Genomic DNA, 12,701 nt, shown 5'->3' on the forward strand with positions numbered 1-12,701 from the left:
TGTGACCCTTCTTAACATCCTGCAGACCATCTGGGAGCTAATACCAAAAGGAACATACATTGTTACAACAGCAAGTTTTGACCCCTGTGACGAATCTAGACAATTCATCCTTCTTCCTCAGAGAGGACCACCCGCTTTGAAACTGATGAGGTGAGCCCATTAACTAAGACCCACCCCACGGGTCTGGGAAAGTGGAACATCACTGGAAGTGACTCCCCTATTGGGGACAAGGACTCCCATTCCCATTAGGACCTCTCTGTCTGGAACACGCTCTCCGCCTACATGGCAACTGGAAAAAGATTATTAACCCTGTTTTGGATTTATCGAAAAGTGACATTTCTCCAATCTCTTTGACTTTAGGTAGTGCTGGATTCTGTCTGCATGCCACAGTCCAAGAAGAATGACATGTTAAACGGGACATCATATTGTGCCTCCTTTATTATATATATTGGCCTAAGCCCAGTCGCTCTGCGAAGAAATCCGTGTTGCAAAGTTCCGATCTTAGATCGATTTAGCCACCATTTTAGGTCCATCCGCCATTTTGATTTCCATTCCAAAGTAATTCTGTGTTCTAAAATGGTGGACAGTGTTTCCCATTTGTAACTTAGCCATCCTGACCTTCGCACATAAGTTAATGTCTAAACTGTCCGTTGGCCGAATGCGTGGGTCGAGTAAAGAGACCTTGTCCTACGCTTGACTTGTAGACAGAGGATTACCTGTGCCAACAAGTCTGATCCGCGGACATACATCAAATACAATGCTGTCTAAATACAGAACGTGGACACTTGTTGAACTACATTGTATAGGACATGTACTAAGGCTTAATGTTAAATCCAAAGGTACACTGTTGCCATTGTGACTTGTTGATGTACAAACTGAAAATAATCCACATGCATATAGTTGGACAAACTAGAAGTGAACTTGGCACGAACCCTAGACCGAGACTTATTAACCTGTAGAGGGGCTGGACATTACGATTGGAAAATGTTTAAAAGGTGTAAATGTTTAGACGTCCAGTACCTCTCACTTCTCACACCGAAAGGGCTGGTATTCGCTGTGATGTACTGAGGGCCAGATAGCTATCTGATACTTTGTTTCTTTGTAAAACTGTACTGTTATAGAATAAAGATCTGTGAATCTTTATAAGCCCGTGTTTGGTGTATTTCCTTTTGGGGGTACTCAGCCTCGATATTTTTCCTTGTTTTTACAGATGGCGCCCGAATAGGGACCCTCAAGATTGATGCCAGCTCGTTGAAGGTTGACGCGGCTATCGGACCGTCATCTGACGGTGTAAAAGGGGGCCCCTTTCTTGGATGAGAAGCGACACCTCAGCAGCGCTGCATGATCCGATCCCTGGACGGAGAGCATGCGGTTTGAGTCGGCATCTTGACGATGTTCCATATATCGAGGCGGGCAGATTTGCCGAAATCACCAACCACGTGGGATCTTAGTTAGAACTTTGTAATCCGATCGGACCTCCTTAGGATTTGATCAGGTGAGTTGTGACCCGATTCTTAAGTATCCTGATAATTTGTTTTGGCGCATTGCACTTGCGAGTACAATTATCGACCAGGTAACACCAGTATTCTGATATGCCTGGGAAATTGTCTGCCTGCTTCAGGGCGTTATTCCGCAGTGAGACAATCTTTGGAATTTGGCCGACTGGCGCCAATGGAGGGGTCGCCGGCGTGTACAGTGTACTGTAAGCGCAGCATTGGTAGTATAGTATTTAATGATATTTGGCATAGACAAACTAGACATGCTTCCGAACTTCAGTGGATAATCAATGGTAGTTTTGAAATTCCTCGTATTGAATCCATATTATTAAAGAAAAAGGCTAGACCTGTAGCATTCGATGTATTACAGAATTGCAAGAAAGAAGCTATGCAGAAGCTTAAGAGTAGAGAAAAGCATGCGCGCCGTCATATGACAAACGCCGAAAAAGCATTGTTATATGACCAGAATAAACAGTCAGTTAGGAATATGGATAGGGCTTTTTCACTTGGTATCCAGAAAATGTATCCTTCTAAAGATTTTCATGTATCTGATGAACTCATTGACAAACCTTTAAATGAATGAAGGCCTGGTGCCACTGCGCCACCTCTGTATGTTCCTCTTCCTGCTGTTATTCCTCCTCTGGTAGTGCCTCCTGCTCCTCCTATTGCTCCTCTTAATGTTCCTCTTCCTCCGGCTATTGTTCCTCCTCTTGTTGTCACTCCTCCACCTGTTCCTCCACCTTTGCCTGCTGTTACGGGTCCGGTGGGTTTGCCTGCCGCGCCAGTGATAGTACCTCTGTTTCCGAATGTTCAAAATTTGCCTACTCTCCCTCTTCCAAGTGGTTCTACACCGCTTTTAGTGGATCGGGGAGCGGGATCGAGGGTTGTAACTCGTAATACTGTGTCTTCAGAGAGAAAGCCTGAATTGACTGCATGGGCTAAACATTACATGGAGAGGGGTGAACAAGCTGATGTTTTTGCCACACTTTGTAATTTAGACAATTTTCCTGAGAAAAACGTTTTTATAGAAGTATTAGGAATTCATTTATGTGTAATGTGGAACAGGCTAAATGATATAGATCTCCCACAAGGGTTAAGGGATCTGAATACTTTAGCATTCTCTAGAGATACTGCGGTGAAAGTACAAGAGCATGTCGAGAGGGTTTTTGTGTATAGAAGGGAGTTGGAAAGGTTAAGCAATGAAGATATAGATAGTGATAGTTCGGATGCTATGTTAGTACAGAAACAGTTCTTTCCTTGTCATAAATCGATAAATGAGGAAACACGAATTTGTACGAAAGATGCGATTAGGTGGGTCTCAGACACGTCGATAACTCCCGTTGAAGTATATGACACGTATAATCAGTATACGCCAGAAATGCAGAGGAAAGTGATACAGGTAATGGTAGTGTACCTACAGGATGAATGCGTAAAAAGAAAGATTTGTTGTCCCACAGAGTTATTGAGCATTTATAAGAGGGCTTTTTGATTGACACTTCTTCAGCTGCTTTAGCGCTCAATCTAGCTCTGTTGCTTAGTAAGCGTTCGGAGTTGCCTACTTCTCAGTTGCCTATGAGAGAGGTTCCTCTGACATTTGTCCCAAAAGTAGAGATTCCCGCTAATGCGGCAGCAGGTACACCTGCTCGAGATATCCCTGCACACCATGTGTCGCAGTTTGTTCACGTCCCGTTCTCGAGACAGGAAGTGAACACCATCAAACAATCAATTCCCGATATTAGGAAGAATCCAACAGCGTTCTACAAAGAAATAGAGTCTGTCTTGCAATCATCAGTATTCACCTTAAGTGATATTGATTTACTATTTCCCGTACTCTTGCCTGTTGATTTATGGAAACAGATTAGGACTGTAGATGATGTACCAGGATTAGGAGATTCATGGGTTAATATGATTAGACTTGATAGAGGGAGGCCAGCTGGCGAGAGACCACCACAGGTAATACTTACTTTGCCTGATAGAATAGTTAAAAGTTGAAAGCTATAATTCCTGAGAGAAGGATTATTTGGGACAAGCTTACGGCCTGTGTCCAAGGGAAATCTGAGGGTGCTACCGAGTTCTTTAACCGGTTCGAACAAGTATTTTCAGATTACAGTGGGCAAGACTTAAGCACAGAGTCTGGGAAACGACTGTTTGTGGACACATTTGTGTGTGGATTGCTGCCTGACATCCAGTCACAAATTATGTCCTCCAAGAGCGCTTGGCAAGCGAAGTCTCAGTCAGAAGTACTGCATATGGCTCAGTACTATGAGAATCGTGTCAATAACGAAAAAGAAAGAGTGGAAAAGAGAAAAGGTGACTTAAAGACAAAATACTATTGCAACAAATTGTTAGAGGCCCTAGAGGGGGTAATTCGCAATTTAGGGGTCAGTACGTTCCACAGGGAAATGCACCATTGGGTCCTGTAAACATAAACCAGTGTGCTTATTGCGTCAAGAGGGTCATTGGCATGCACAATGCCCGATCCTCCAGCAGAGGTCGAATAACGCATTTGGGAATATGGGTAGACGATCCAGAGGCTGCCCTGGGGCAGGGGGTCCTGGTAGAAGTCAGTTTTCACAGGATTCACAGCAAACTTTTTCACAGGACAATCAGGCACTAAGTGTGGACAAAAGAAACATTTCTGATCATCCTTCTGCTGCTTACCTCTCTGAAGAACTTCCTTTTGATGATATATTGTTTCGCTAGGATTGCCCAAAGCAGGGTTTGCAACCAATGCCTATTCCCGTTAATTAGAAAGGCCCCTACATTGAGATGATAGTGGGAAATAGGAAGCATCTATTCTTAATAGATACAGGGACACAGAAGTGTTCCATTGACCATTCCCGGGTTCCAAGCATTCCACTGTCAGGGCAAACCAATGTTTCAGTAGGGTTTTCTGGCACAACAGTTGTCTGTCCGGTTTCTTCGGTGGTACTTATTACTTTGCATCCATTTACGGACCACTGTCCATTCCTTTTGACCACGAATTGTGGAGAGAACTTGTTGGGGTTGAATCTGTTGAAGGAATTAAATGCGGTAATTCATTGTTCTTCTGATGGAGTGCGTTTGATGATTTCACCACAGCAACTTTCTGTCCCTCAATTCTTAACCAGACCTTTGCCGCCAGAATTTATTGATGTTCCGGAGTGTTTGTGGGCAATTGACGATAATGATGTTGGTGTTTTACAAATTGGGCCCGTTAAGATTATTTTGATACATGGGATAAAGCTGCCACGTATTCCCCAGTATAAGATCTCGTCGATGGCGAGCAAGCTTTGAAATGCATAGTCTCCGATTTTGTGCATCAAGGGGTGATTGAGGAAATTGCAGGTAGTTTGTGCAATAGTCTGATTTTGCCTGTGTACAAAAAAGGTGATAATGCAATTCCCTTCCATTTAATTATTGATTTGCGTGCCATTAATAAGATCGTTGCTCCACAATTTCCTATTGTGCCTGATGTGACAACAATATTAACCATGATTCCGGCTTCAGCTATTCACTTTAGTGTTGTCGATCTAAAGATCGCCTTCTTTAGAATCCCTATACATAAGGACAGTAGATACTTGTTCGCGTTCACCTTAGGAGGACGCTCGTTTACCTTTACCCGTGCGCCGCAAGGTTACGCGGAAAGTCCTAGTATCTACAATAGGGCTTTGAAAGAGCAGCTCGACACACTTGAGTTGCCCACTACTTGTACATTGCTTCAGTATGTAGACGATTTACTCTTAGCTGCTGACTCAGAGAGCTCTTGTAAGGAGGGCACCGTATTGTTTTTTATCCACCTAGCACAACATGGACACAAAGCTTTGCTTAAAAAATTTCAATATTGTCGACAGGAGGTCGCCTATTTAGGCTACCTCCTGTCAAAGGAGGGAAGAAGGTTGACGCCTGAATGGATAAAAATAATTTCTAGCATGTCTGTCCCAAATACACAGAGGAAGTCAGAGCCTTGATAGGAATGGCTTCTTACTGTAGGCAGTGGATCCCGAATTTCTCCTTAGTGATTAAACCAATGTTGGCTTTGACGAAGAAGGGCATTTCTTCGCCATTGCCGTGGAACCTGGAACACCAGCGAGCATTTGATCTGCTCAAGACTGCATTGTGCTCCACACCAGTTTTGGGCACACCAAACTATGAAAAGGCCTTCGTGTTGTATGTGCATGAATGTGATGGATGTGCTTTGGCTGTGTTAACGCAGGAACATGGAGGGAAGAATAGGCTGTGCGGCTACTTTTCTTCCACCCTTGATCCTGTTGCATGCACTTTGCCAAGATGTTTGAGAGCTGTCGCTGCTGCTGTTGCTGCGTCCGTAAAACAGAGCAAGGGAATGGTCCTAGGCCATGCTTTAACCCTGATGGTACCTCACACTGTAGATGTTCTATTAAACAGAACACAAACGCAACACCTCATCTCTGCACGATTAACGAGATGCAAATTGATCTTGTTTGCACCGCACATCCAAATAAAGAGGTGTTGTGCTCTTAATCCGGCTGAACTTTTACCTTACCCGCAAGGTACTGCTTGCAGTGACGAAGAGTCACATGACTGCCTTTACACTACAAAACAGGAGACAAAAGGCAGAATCGATCTAAAAGATACTCCTTTGAACAATCCACAAGGGGAGCTGTTTTGTGATGGCTCCTGTTTCAAACTCCCGGATGGTACATCCACAGCTGCTTATGCAATCACCACATTGAGCACGGTTGTGGAGACCAAAAGAATCACGCATAATTCCGCGCAGGCCGCCGAGATTATAGCATTGACCCGAGCTTGTGAACTTTCCGAAGGGCTTACCGTAAATATATATACCAACAGTCAGTATGCCTTTGGGGTGGTTCACAACTTCGACAGACTTTGGGCAGAAAGAGGTTTCTTGACCTCACATGGCACTAAAATCCAGCATGGCTCCCTGATAGTACGGTTACTCTCAGCGCTTGCACTCCCTACTCAGCTAGCCATTATGAAATGCGCAGCGCATCAGAAAATCATAGATAATGTAGGAAAAGGGAACGTTTTCGCTGACCAGATAGCCAAACAGACTGCCACTGATCTCTCTTCAGAAATGTATACTTCAAGGGAAGCCATAAATGCCTGTATTTTGGATGAGGGTATTGAGTCCGTAAAGAACATTCAAGCTGATGCCACGTTAGAGGAATCTAAGAAATGGGATGAGGGTTTGGCAAATTTGGATGATGACAGGTGTTGGATGGACAAAGTTGAAGGGAAGTGGTTATTGCCTGACACGTATATTATGATGATGGTTGTTATGGCTCATGGTCCCACCCATATCTGTGCATGCAAGGTCACCAAAATGTTGCAAAATGTGTGGGTAAATGACAAAATCCCTAAGGTAGCTGAACGCTTCGTTCAGGGGTGTATGATTTGTTTGCAGCACAATGTGGGAAAGGGCACATAATCTCCTAGGGGTAGTTTTGGTCCACCTTCTGTCCCCTTTGAAGTAATTCATTTTGACTTTATTGAAATGGAGCGTTGTCATAATTTCAAATACGTATTAGTTGTCATCTCTTTGTGCTGAACGTTGGGGTTGAGAGCAGCTCACCGGGCAGCCCAGTTGCAGGATTGAAACCCTGCCGGTCCATCGTGGCCTTGAGTGAGTGAATTGGTGTTTTTGTTTCTTTTTCTATTGCGCTCCGAGCGCGTGGTGTGATTTCTCCCTCCCCCCTCCCCTTGCAGCCTCTTCCTGGTGCCCTCTTCCAGCCCTCCTCACTGCCCACCCCCCCTCTGATTGGCTCCCTCAGGTGTCCCTCTGGACTACCCGACGGCTGCTCTCCCCACTCGCCTCTTTGTGCCGAACGTTGGGGTTGAGAGCAGCTCGCCGGGCAGCCCAGTTGCAGGATTGAAACCCTGCCGGTCCATCGGGGCCTTAAGTGAGTGAATTGGTGTTTTTGTTTCTTTTTGTATTGCGCTCAGAGCGCGTGGTGTGTTTTCTCCCTCCCCTCTCCCCTTGCAGCCTCTTCCTGGTGCCCTCTTCCAGCCCGCTTCCCTGCCTACCCACCCCCCCCTCTGATTGGCTCCCTGAGGTGTCCCTCTGGACTACCCGACGGCTGCTCTCCCCGCTCGCCTCTTTGTGCCGAACGTTGGGGTTGAGAGCAGCTCGCCGGGCAGCCCAGTTGCAGGATTGAAACCCTGCCGGTCCATCGGGGCCTTGAGTGAGTGAATTTGTGTTTTTGTTTCTTTTTGTACTGCGCTCCGAGCGCGTGGTGTGTTTTCTCCTTCCCCCCCTACCCTTGCAGCCTATTCCTGGTGCCCTCCTCCAGCCCGCCTCCCTGCCCGCCCACCTCCCCCCCCTTATACCGACCTTCCTGGGCAGCCCCCTGCCCGGTAGCCCCCGTGTCTAAGGGCCCCTTAGGCAAAGGGTGGCTCCTATGGCTGCGGCTCCCACTGTGTCTGCAGGTGTCCGCAGGGGACGCTAGGCACCGGTCCACCTTGTTAGCTCCACCTTCTCCCCCGCCCCGCCCCACCTACACTTGTTCCCTTCATTCGCATGGTGCCTTCACTTCACTGTGTTCTGAAATTTGTGGTTAAGTAGGGCTTTTTCTCCCCTCGCAGGATTCTCAATCTTAGGTGGCCTCTCCACTGGGTACCTATTACGCATTTACTGTGCTCTGCAATTTGTGGTAAAGTAGGGCTTTTCTCCCCTCGCAGGATTCTCAAACTTAGGTGGCCTCTCCACTGGGTACCTAATACGCATTTACTGTGTTCACTGTTGCCTGAATGTGGTAACTAGGGCTTGCCGCTCACTCCCTGTCCGCTTGCTCTCATCTGTCTCCCCCCCTCCTATTCCATGGTGCTCTCTATCTCGCCTATCTTCTCTAACTGCTTCTCCATTGACTATCCTGCTCTCCTCACTAAATCTGGTAGGAAAAAGTTTAAAAAGGACATTCTGGTCTCCAACCCAGGGCTCCCTATCTCTGACACCTACACCAGTGCCTCCTCCAAGGAAACTCTCACTGACATCCTCTTTTTCGTGCCTTCTCCTGACCTATGGACCCTTCATATGTTCTCTGTGCTCTCTCCTTTCTCCTCTTCTCCCATTAATTGTGGCACCCGTTGGGATGTCCTCTTGGCCTCCTTCCACTCTTCCAAGGCCATCATTAATGTCTACACTAATGGGACCGTCTTGGTCCAAGGCCCTCAGGCCAACCTTCACCTCTTTCATAGACGCTTCCCACGCCTCATCAACTTACTTTCCTCTCCTGCTGTCCCCCCTTCTCTGTCATTGGCTACCTTGCCTCCACCCTCCCTCCCTGCCCCATCTTGTGCTCCTTCTTCACCTCCGCAGGGTGTACCTCTGATCTGTAGCCCTCCCCGGAAGTCCTTCAAGGATGGCAACCTTCTCCACATTGCCACTCTAAACTCTCGCTCTGCCGTCAAACATTCCTCTGACATCTGCCGCCTTCTAGAGGAACTGGACCTTTTTGTCCTCAGTTTCACTGAGACATGGTTCACGGCCAGCTCTGTCACCAGCTTTGACACACTCCTACCTGATGGTTACAAGATCCTCTCCGTGCCCAGGCCCAACCGTGCTGGGGGGTGTGGCCCTTATCTTCCCTGAGTGGATCCCTGCCACTGTCACTCCTACGCAGACTTACTCCTCTTTAGAATGCCTTGTCTGTCGACTCTCTCTCTCTCTCCTAGCCATTCCCTTACCGTGGCTACTATCTATCGGCCACCTGGCCAAATTTCCTCCTTCCTCTCCGAGTGGGCGGACCTCTCCTCCTCACTACTGTCCTCAACCACTCTACTCCTCTTTCTTGGAGACTTCAACATCCACCTGGATGCTTCCTGTCCCCCCTCTGGACTCTTTTGCGACCTCTGCGACACTCTCTTTCGCTCTATTCTCCCGTCTGGGCTGACCAATTCTGCAGGGCACACTCTTGATGCCCTGATCTCCTCTGCCCTTCCCCTCTCTGTCCCTCTCTCCACTCCTCTCTCCTGGAGTGATCACTTTCTCCTATCCTCCCACCTCACCTTCCCTACCCCACAGGCAAGCCCACCCTCATCACTGCCACCCTCATTCTCGGTCATCCGACCCATGAAGCGCGTGTCAGTTGAGGCTTTCGCTGCCACTTTCTCGCCCCCCTTCCTCTTCGGCTGACTCCCACCCTGACACAGCCCTCTCCACGCTCCACTCTGCTATATGTGATACTCTTGATATCCTTGCCCCTGTCATGAGAATCCTCCTAAAGCCCAAAGCCAAATGTAACTCCTGGTATGACTGGGATCTCGTCACCCTTAAACGCAAGTGCAGGGTGGCAGAGAGGAAATGGCATGCTTCATGTTCATCCTCTGACAAACTGGCCTGCCGCCTGCTCCAAAGGCAATCCCGGCTCTCCGTTCTCACCAAGAAGAGAGCCCTTATCCAAGCCCGCATCTCTGCGGCATCTAACAATTCAGCCGAACTCTTTAAAATCTGCAAGGAGCTCGCCAACCCTGCTGCAGTTTCTACCTTTTCTGTCCCCTCCCAGGCCCTCTGCACGGCACTGGTCTCTCACTTCATTTAAAAAACTCAGGACATCCTGTCCTCTCTCTCCTCCTACCACCTCCCCCCCTCTATTCCTTGCTCTTCCTCTGGCCCTTCTGCAGCCCCCCCTCCTCCTTCCTTCTCTGCCTTTCCCCTTTTTACTGCTGATGAGGTTTCGAGACAAGTCTGATCTATGAAAGTCTCATCTAAACAGGTCCACCCCTGTTCCTCCAAAACTATCAAGGACCACATCGACTCCTTGGCTCCTGCCCTGGATGACTTCTGCAATCACTCCTTCGCCTCTGGAGTCTTCCCATCCCCCCGCAAGCACTCCCTTGTGCACCCCCTTCTTAAGAAACCCTCTTCCGACCCCTCCTGCCCGGCTAACTATCGCCCAATCTCGATCACTCCCTTCCTGGGCAAGCTCCTGGAGAAACTGGCCATCTCCCAGCTCAATCTCCATACTGAATCTGTTGGTAGTCTTCATGACCATCAGTCGGGCTTCAGAGCTGCCAGAAGCACAGAAACTGCTCTCCTGAACATCTGTGAGGACCTGCTCTCGAACCTTGACTCTAACACTCCATGTGTTCTCATTTTGCTTGATCTCTCTGCCTTTGATACTGTCAACCATACCATCCTGCTCAACCGTCTCCGTGATAACCTGGGTATCACTGGTCAGGCTCTGGCGTGGCTGACCTCTTTCCTCTCTGATCGACCCTCCCAGGTCCAACTGGGGTCCTTCCTCTCTGACATCTTTTTCTCTACCTGTGGTGTCCCCCAGGGATCTCACCTCTCTCCCTGGCTGTTCAACCAGTATCTGGCACTTCTTGCCCACCGCATCGCCGCTCTCTGCCCCAACTTTTAGTGCTATGCGGATGATACCCAGCTCATTTTCAGGCTACCCTCGGCCCCCTCTTCTCTTTCCCTCATCTCTGACTGTCTTTCTGCTATCCAGGAATGGTGTGCCGCAAATGACCTCTGCCTTAATGCCAGTAAGACTGAGATTCTACTCATCGGCACACCCACTCCCTCCTTCCCTGCAGCTCTCTGGCCGGCCTCTCTTGGCCCTCTTCCTGCTCCTACCTGCAAAGCCAAAAACCTCGGGTCATCTTCGACTCCACACTCTCTTTCTCTCCTCACATTTCTGACGTCTCTAAGAAGTCACACTACCAGCTACACCTCCTCAGAGGTATCCTTCCTTTCCTCTCCTTCCCCCAGAAGCTCACTGTCTCTAGTGCCCTGGTTCTCTCGAAGCTGGACTACTGTAACAGCCTCTATCTAAATCTGCCTGCCTCTACACTCCGCCCTTTGCAACTCATCCAGAACAGGACTGCAAGACTTGTGCTTGGCCTCAAGCCCAGGGACCGTATCTCTCCAGGACTGCAATCGCTACACTGGCTCCCAGTGGCTGCGAGGATTAAGTTCAAAACCCTCTGCATTGTCCACAAAGCCATCTGCGGCCTTGGGCCAAAATACCTTCAACTCTCTCTTCCTAAATATCTTCCTTCTCGAGCTCTTCACTCATCCGCCTCCATCTCCCTCAGGGTCAGCCGCTTTTCCAAGCAACAAATTGGGGGTAGATCTCTCCCCGCAGCAGGGGCCTCCCTCTGGAACAGCCTTCCTGCCTCCCTGAAACTTGAGGAGAACCATCTCCAGTTCCGGAAGCACCTCAAGACCTTCCTCTTTGCCTCTGCTTTCTCTCCCCCTCTCCTCTGCTAAAATTACTGAAACTGCACTGAATCTGCAACTGGGCCACTCACCGATCTCAGTCCTTGGCCCAGCCACTCTCCCCTGCACTGCCTCCGTGGCAAACCCCTGCACTTCGGGACTGTCTCTATATCCCTACAGCCCCCCCCCTTCACAGCACTTGCCTGCACTTACCTTGCACTTGCCACCAGCTGGCCCTTAGTATTCATCTTGTTATTCTACTAACCTGTACTGCACTTTCCCCTCTCCCTTCCCCCTTGCACTTTTCCCCTCCCCTTGCACTTGCGTGATCTGAATGACACCTGGCCTAGTAGGATCGTTGTCTTGTCTCCCCTTTGTCCTCCCGCCTCGTTGCACCTTGAAACACTTGTGTATAGGCGCGTTACAAATGCCATATCATATCATATAATATCTGTGCCTTAAGCAAATGGGTTGAAGCTTTTCTCGTCAAAGATGTCACAGCCATGACCACGGCAAAGACCATGGTGAAGGAATATTTTCCGAAATTTGGTCTGCCAAGAGTCATCTGGTCAGACAATGGTCCACATTTTATTGCTGCTGTAATTCTGCAGATATGTGCGGGATTACAGATCGATAAACGGTTCCATTCGGCCAGACACGCACAGAGTGCTGGACTAGCAGAAAGGCACAACGGCATCATCAAGAACAAGCTCGCTAAGACGTGTGCCGGCACCAAACTGAAATGGCCGGACGCCTTACTGATCGTGTTATTATCCTTGAGAATGACCCCTCAAACTAAGACTGGGCTCTCCCCCTTTGAGGTGGTCATGGGTAGGCCAGCTAACATTTGGAATGTCCCAAAGCCCCGTTCTTTACGTGATGTCGAACATGTACTTCTTTCTGATTACTGTGGCCAGTTAACTAAAAATCTGTATTTGATTTATCACCAGGTGCGAGAGGCTTTACCTGTCAGGTACGAGGGCCCCGGTCACAGCATACGGCCGGGAGATTGGGTCCTCACAAAGTCGTTTGAGCGTTCTTCTTGTCTCGCACCT

Source organism: Ambystoma mexicanum, chromosome 14, assembly GCF_040938575.1.
Source record: "Ambystoma mexicanum isolate Mex_15411 chromosome 14, UKY_AmexF1_1, whole genome shotgun sequence".
In the NCBI taxonomy this organism is placed as follows: domain Eukaryota; kingdom Metazoa; phylum Chordata; class Amphibia; order Caudata; family Ambystomatidae; genus Ambystoma; species Ambystoma mexicanum.